Source organism: Euprymna scolopes, chromosome 34 (assembly GCF_053919585.1).
Source record: "Euprymna scolopes isolate OS-2025 chromosome 34, ASM5391958v1, whole genome shotgun sequence".
Classification (NCBI taxonomy): Eukaryota; Metazoa; Mollusca; class Cephalopoda; order Sepiida; family Sepiolidae; genus Euprymna; species Euprymna scolopes.
The window spans coordinates 29,938,610-29,946,793 of NC_136515.1; positions in this window are offsets into that span (position 1 = coordinate 29,938,610).

The window sequence follows — 8,184 nt, forward strand, 5'->3', positions numbered from 1 at the left end:
GGTTCAAGTAGTTAACAATGTTGTCTTATTTTGATTAAAAATTTCCATATGATGACCTCATTACCCAGGAGTTTTGATAGACACTTGCAGGCTTCTTGAAGAGTAGAGCAATGGCTGAATCATGAAAACAAAACTAAGAGGAGGACACTAGTTTGACTGAACAAATTCCTAATTAAAAAAATTCCAACAAAGACAAACATTTGTCAATAGATAACATCAAATTCGTTTAACTCGTTTGTGCTGCTTCAAAACAAAAGATTACATATTCAACACTCACTCATTTTCAACAACTTATTTGATCCAATTATTTTTGCATAATTTTTTCTTTATTACCAATCCTTAATCATATCATCAACCGGATTAACAAAGCACTTAACACTTTTCACAGTTAAAAATATAACATAGTCATCTCTAAAGTTAGGTATGTTTATATATTTGTATGTGCAGGATTCTCTCTTAAACTAATTAACTGATCATTAGGAATCATGGGAAAAAAACTACTAAACATAATGAGTGTATAATGTGAGCTATATTTAGTTTAGTTTTATGAAAATGGAGTAAGAATAAGGTGGATACCCTTTATAAAAATTCAGATAGCTCCAGTTTTGTGAAATTTTAACATTAATTAATAAATATTCCCTAAATTTCAGTTTCCTGGGAAAATATTTTTAAGGGTTTTAGAGGAACAACTTCCCATTTGGAAATTCAAATATTCCAGATTTGCATTGTTAGCTCCATAATCCACCAATTAAGCAAGTCAAATATGAACTCAGAGGAAGATTAAATCTGAATATTATAGCAAGATGTCTGCAAGACTGGAGACTTTGATGGTATGGTCACATTGAAAGAATTGATAAAAGTTCCTGTGTTGGATGTAGAACACTTTTGGTGTAGCAGGGTCAGTTAACAGGAAAACCTGGGAGGAAGTGATAAAGATAGACTTCAGGGAAAGAGGAATAAACTATAGACAGTTGAAGACAACTTGTGGCTCAGAGCAGGGAAAGAAATTGATCAGCCAATGGAAGACACAGCCTTGACAGTAGATGTGGACTTGAGCATTTAGATCGATGATGGTGTAGCAAATATATACAGCAGTGTTTGAGTTTGTGTTTTCCTTTGGAGTTGTTTTATATTTTTTTATATTTACTTGTGAACCTGTGCAAGTCCCACTCAACAGCCACCAGTGTAGGAGATTGTTAAGTGTTGAGATATTATGTAGAACAAAGATGGCGGTGAAGAATCAAATGCGGTTTGTGACATAGACAACGGCGAACTGATTAAATCCAAAATTCGACAATTTTTATAGTAACTTTGAAACCTTTTTATTGGTTGGTTATTATAATTTGTGGTTATAAAAATGATCGTCGAAATCATTGGTGTCATACCCCCAATTAGGAGTCGAAAACATTTAACGCACCCCCTTTTTTTAATATAATGGAAAAATCCTTTCAGATTCAATTTGGTTTGACTTGAGAAAAGGAAAAAATTAAATAAATAAAATAAAAAATAAATGAACAAATAAAATAATTGGGGGGGGGGGGTCTTTATTCTCACTGGTCAAAATGTGTGCAAAAAGAAGCCATTTTTTTTTGTAAATCACATTAAGTTTTTTTGTTTTTTTTTTATATATATATATAAAAATAAACACTTTTCAAATATATATATATACATACAAATATAATCCTATTCAAATACATATAAATATATATACACAAACAGATACAAGTATACATTTTTTTGTTGTTGTTTAACAAAAACTGGAAACATTCTGTTAGGTATTAGTTGGTTAATTTGGTTAGTAAGATAAAAATGGTCACAGTTTAATGTTGTGCCAGGGACAATTTATAATCTATTATCTTTTTATTTATTTTTATTTTTTGTGTGTGTGTGATTTCGACCGTTCATGCTTCTCTTTTTGGGTTTCTGAAAGATTTATTCATGATTAGATTCCAGAAAGTTTGGCCATAAAATGTTTTAATTTTATCCTTTTCATAGGTTTAGTGAAAATGGCTATATTATTCTCAGATGTTATATAACTAAGAGTAATAGATGTTTTACTTATTTCATCCCTTATGAAATGATATCTGATATTAATATGCTTCAACCTTTGATAAATCATAGAATTATTTGCTGATAAGATACTACTCTGGTTGTCACAATGAATTACTATAAGTTTTTTACTTAGATCTGGTTTTAAAATAGATTTTAGAAGGGTGTTCAGAAAAATTGCCTCCTGCACAGAATGGATGAGGGCCACAAATTCTGCTTCACAAGTAGAAAGGGCAACAATTTGTTGTTTTTGGTTTTCCAAGAGATCATATGTCCAGTCTTCGACAGTCTAAAACAGTACCCTGTTATACTTTTTCTATCCTCAGAGTTACCCCAATCTGAATCTGAAAATCCTTCTAAATTTAGAGGATATGTTGACTTTTTAAATATTAAATAAATCAGATAACGAAGAATTTGTTTTGCACGATTAAGATCCTTAATTGTCGCTCTCAATAAGTTTTGAGATAGCTTTGTTGTAATGTAACACATATCAGGCCTAGTTGCAGTCATCAAATAGATGAGGCTTCCAATCACTTCTCTGTATAATCGATCATCTATGGATTTTATTTCGGTCTCTATATTTTTATTTATATCCATCTCAACGGGAGTTGCACGCGGTTTGCAATCTTGCATTCCAAACTTGAGCAGAAGTTTTTCAATGTACCGGGATTAGTTCATTGTTAAAGTTTCATTTTCACAGGTAAATTTTATACCGAGGAACCATGACAATTGTCCAAGATCAGCCATTTAAAATTTTTTATTTAATTTATTTTTAACATCTTTTAAAGTGTTGTCACAGTTTGAGGCGTTGTTGATTTTGTTTTTTGGGGTTGACGATATATTACTATATATCGTCAACCCAAAAAAACAAAATCAACAATTTATTACCTATATTTTTGGTATACATGCACGCGTCTACAGGACATTGCTTGAATTCTTGTTCTATTAAATAATTATGGAGTGTTAAATTCCAATTGTGTGCACTTTGTTTTAGTCCATATAACGATTTATTCAGTTTCCACACAAAATTTTTATTTTTCATTTTAAATCCCTCTGGAGGATAAATATAGATTTCACAGTCAATTGGAACATTTAACTAAGCATTTTTTACATCCATTTGATGTATTTTTAAATTTTATTGAGCGGCAAATTGTAATAAAATTCTGATTAAAAATTTTTTTATTTTTTTTATTTAATTATTTGGACTGTTGTTGGTTTCTACTACGTTTCGGCCAATTATTCCTCTGGCCTTCATCAGGTTAACCGCAACAGGATAGGAATGTTGAATCCTCTAACTACATCCACAGCAATTACTGCTTTCAGTAGTTGTTGTTATCTCACCAGAGGAATAATCGGCCGAAACGCCGTAGAAACCAACAACTAGAAGATGAGAATAATAGTCCAAATAATTAAATAAAGAATCCAAAATAATTCCAAAAATTAACTTAATATAACAATCGGTACGAACCTGATAATTGGAAGATTGTGGTTTATAAGATCAAAAAACCCAACCTTGATTGCCCTTTAGGGCCCATGGCATAGTGGATAGAGATGCAGGAATATCCAAGATTCCAAGTGAGTATTGTCTGGAGGTAGTGGTTTCAATCCCACCCAAAGTCGGCGTAGTGGATTAATTGACCAAACCGTGGTGAGATAACAACAATTACTGAAAGCAGTAATTGCTGTGGATGTAGTTGAAGGATTCGACATTCCTATCCCGTTGCGGTTTACCTGATGAAGGCCAGAGGCATAATTGGCCGAAACGTGAAAACAACAACTAGGATAATAGTCCAATTAAATAAAAAACAAATTTACTCATCTCCAAAATAATTCCAAAAATTAATTCAAAATTCTGATTGTCATTAAATTTGTCGTTGGTGAAAATGTGGTAAAATATTCCACTCCAGAAATTTGTGAAAAACCTTTTGCAACAAATCTTGCTTTAAAAGTTTCACTGCCAGAAGCTGTGATTTGTTTTCGAAAAAAAAACAGCGAGAAGAAATGATATTTTTATCTGTTGGTTTTGCCACTATTTTGTATGTGTTATTTTCAGATAAAGCTTTCAATTCGGATATCATAGCTTTTTTTCCATTCTTGGTGATTTTCTGAATTAATCGCCTCATTATAACTTTTCGGTGCACTTTTCAATGAACAACAGTAATCCATAGCGTAGTCTTGTATCTTTTCAATTTTTAAGAAGTCTTGTCTTTTTCGCTCCCTTATCGGGTATCGACGTGTCTGGTTAATATTTTTGTCAGTACTTCTACTGTAATTGTCGTCATTATTGATATTTTCATTGTGATCGATTAAGATGCTAGGTAATATATCTTCACATTTTTCATCCACTGAATCGCCATTTTTTAAATTTAATGTATCATCTAACCCCTTTATGGCATTTTGGGCTGCAAAGTAGACTAAGTATGCTGGACTGTTTTTATCGTAACCTACAAAAATACCTTTTTCACTTGCAAACAATCTGAACTAAATATATGCATTCAGTTCATTTTGGGTTTTACATCGCAAAACGCTTGATACGGTGTTTTGCCTAATCTTCTATTGAACGATCTAGTTCTGATATTTGCTGCTGCCATTAAAGCATACATCCATAAACTATGCACTAATTTCGATTCGATAAGTAGACATCTTATCTCAAAAAGGGTTTGCCATGCCCTTTCAGCGATGCCATTTTGGGAGGGGGGAATACAGCACAGATTTCTCGTGTTTAATATGATGGTTAATTAATAGAAGTTCAAAATCTTTACTAGTAAATTCAGTCCCATTGTCTGAGCAAATACATTTTACCGAGCCGCACGGGGCAACATCAGCCAAATATTTCTTAGTGGCGAGGATAGTGTCGGATTTGTTTTTTAGAAAATAAACTATAATTAAACCAGAAAAATCATCAATAAAGTTCAAAATGTACCTTAGATTATTTCTCCCGATCGGGCTGATCAGACCTGCTAAGTCACAGTGCACAAATGAGAAAATTTCCGTGGCCTTTTTGTCTGGTGTTTTGCTTATATGTCATTTTCCCGTGTACAAACATCACAATTTGGGAGATTGTCTGAAAGTATTATTTTCATGCCTTCGACTACATTTGGTAAGTTTTTAATATAAGCTGTATTGCAGTGTCCTAGAATTTTATGCCCAGTTTCCAAATTATGACAGGCAGTTTTTGAGGGAACCATACTTTTTAAATATAGTCGGCCATTTTCTTCAATGTCAAATAGAGTTCCATTGGGGTATATCAATTTTGACTTTTTTTGGTCAAATTTTATATTCGCGCGTTGTTTAATGGCAGCCTGCATGGAAATTATGTCTTGCTTAAATGTAGGTATGAAAAGAGCATTTTTTAGAATACATTTACAAATTTCGCCTTTATCATTTTTTATCATTTTAGCATCACCTCTTTTCAAGACTATATCATTTATTTGACTACCGACCGCAAGTTCGACAAAATGACTTTGTGGATTAAAGTTGTAATCAAACTTAATAAAATCAGATTTCTTGGTGATAACGTGTGCTGTAGTACCACAGTCTACAAGGAGATTTTTACCGTTTATGGTATTGTCAAAGTTACATGTGAATAGAAATGTATGTTCTTCATCAAAGTTATCAACGCTTTTTATGAAGTCCATTTTTGAGCTTTTATATCGACATTGAAAACTTTTGTGGTTGGGTCGTCCACAATTACAGCAGATAATTTTATTCTTTTTCTTGGAAAAATTATTTTTGGGGAAAACATTGCAGTGATATACATAATTTGGTGGTGTCTGTTTTCGAGAAGCATTTTTGAACTTCATGATATTGCTGGAATTATTATTGTCCATGAGCATCCGATTCATCTCTTCGTAACTACGCAATGCCACTTTAAATGCACTGAAATTTATGAATTTGTCTTTTTGCATTAGAACAGTTGTAAATGGTTTAAAATCGGCTGGAAATCCCTTGAGGGTCATTGATATCAACAGACTATCACTTATTATTTCACCTGAGAGTTTTAAGGCATTGATGGTTGTTTCTGCCTGTAGTCGGTAATAGTTTCATCCTCGTTACATTTTAGAGACGTTAGTTCTGTATATAGGGATATAATTTTCGGTTTCCCTTTTGATAAGTAATGTTCTCTTAATATGTTCAATGCTTTTCGTCCATCATCCAAGACATCTCTTATAATCAGAGACAGACTTCTATCGTCTAAGAATTGAATCAGTTCTGTAAAAACAGTCACATTCTTTCGAGAAATTCGGTGTCATTAGAATTCTCTGTTGGAGATTGTATCACTTTGTGTAGTTTCCAAATCTTTAGATACCCCAGTAATTTTACCTGCCACAATTTGAATTTAGATTCCGAACCGTCAAAGAAAAGACGATGGCTGAGCGCGTAACCTGTTAAGTGTTAAGACATTATGTTGAACAAAGATGGCGGTGAAGAAGCAGTGCAATTCCAATACTGAGTGTTAAGTAATTGCCAGTAACAAAGATGGCGGTGAAGAATCAAATGCGGTTCATGACGTAGACAACGGTGAACTGATTAAATCCAAAATTCGACAATTTTTATAGTAACTTTGGAACCTTTCATTGGTTGGTTATTATAACTTGTGGTTATAAAAACGATCGTCGAAATCATTGGTGTCATACCCCTCATTAGGAGTCAAAAACATCTAACAGAGACAATGATATAGCTATAACAAGAGAAAACAAATGGGGAAGAAGACCATGGCAAACAAAGCAGGAAGATGTAACACAAGGGCAGGAAGGTGGGGAAACTGAAGCTAGTGCCCTGAAAAGGAAGAGCTTTCTTGCCATTTAAAAATTGCATGAGTAGTCTCATCAGCATTCCCCGATAAGGGCGCCTCTGGCAGTAAGCAATAAATTTACTCTCTCGAAAGATGGAAGGCAGCGGCTTGAGAGGGTGGACTTCCTAGGACTGCTCATGACGTTTCAACTAACAGGTCATTTAAAAAATGGCCTATAGTCTGCTGGCTGACTTCTCAATCCTAATTTCTTTTCAACAGATTTTGTCTTGATCGTCCACGGAAGATGTGGAGATGGAGTAATAGCACACGTTTTTCTAAACCCTGACTTGCCATGACGAACCATGTCATCATATAAAATGTGGCAATTCTCGGAAAATAAATAAACAAATGTATGTATTAGGGTACATGAAGTCTATGTGATATTGTTTATTATATTACATTTGAATGTGATTTACTTATTAAAAACTTATTTAGTGATTAACGGTCAAGACAAATTACAAAACAAAGTAATATTACGAGCTTATGAATTTGAATCCCTGAAAACAAAGTGCATTTAAAAATTAAACAAACAATGTGACACAGGAAATATTGGTATCAGATTCTCGTTGCTCACATTTTATTAAAATAAATTAAATGTGATGTTTTAATAAGTAAAAACTCACTGGGTTCTCACTGTCTCAACACTTCACATATTTTTAGAAATTCAAGAACTGTCTATCCGTTTTTGTTGATATAACTAAATAATTTGCATTCTCTATTAATTCTCTCTTCCCTTCAAACTGTACATTGCACAAGAAAGTTTCGAGAGCTAAGATTAATGTAAGTAAATGTAGGCGGTTTTGTTGTGGTTCCAAGAATTGATTTCTTTTATTCAAACCGATTATGCAAATGATACATGTCACATAAATTACTTTGCAACTCACTTGAAAAAGAAGAAAGAAACCAAATATTTTTCTTTTGCACTTGCATATCTTCACGGATTAGTACATGGTTTGAATATTGTCATGCGATATATATGTTGAGCGATAGGATACTCTTCATGTAGGAGACAGCTTCCACTTTCACACAAACGTTTTCTCTCAAATTATAAACAGCCCCATTTAAGATGTCAAAGATGTTATCTTTCTCTCTTCATTTTTAACAATTGTTTTGCTAGATGCATTGAAATTCACAGAATCAATTCTATTTCTATAATATATACATTCAACTTATTTGATATTCCTATTTTCATAACTCTTTCAGAGTTTTGTGCTGATGAAAATTGAATAAAATTAATTTTAAGTGCAGAAAAGAAATTTCTCCTTTTAACTACAACTTGGTGATCCTTTTATCAAACAAGGCCAGGATGGATAGTGATACAGCAACACTATTACAAAATG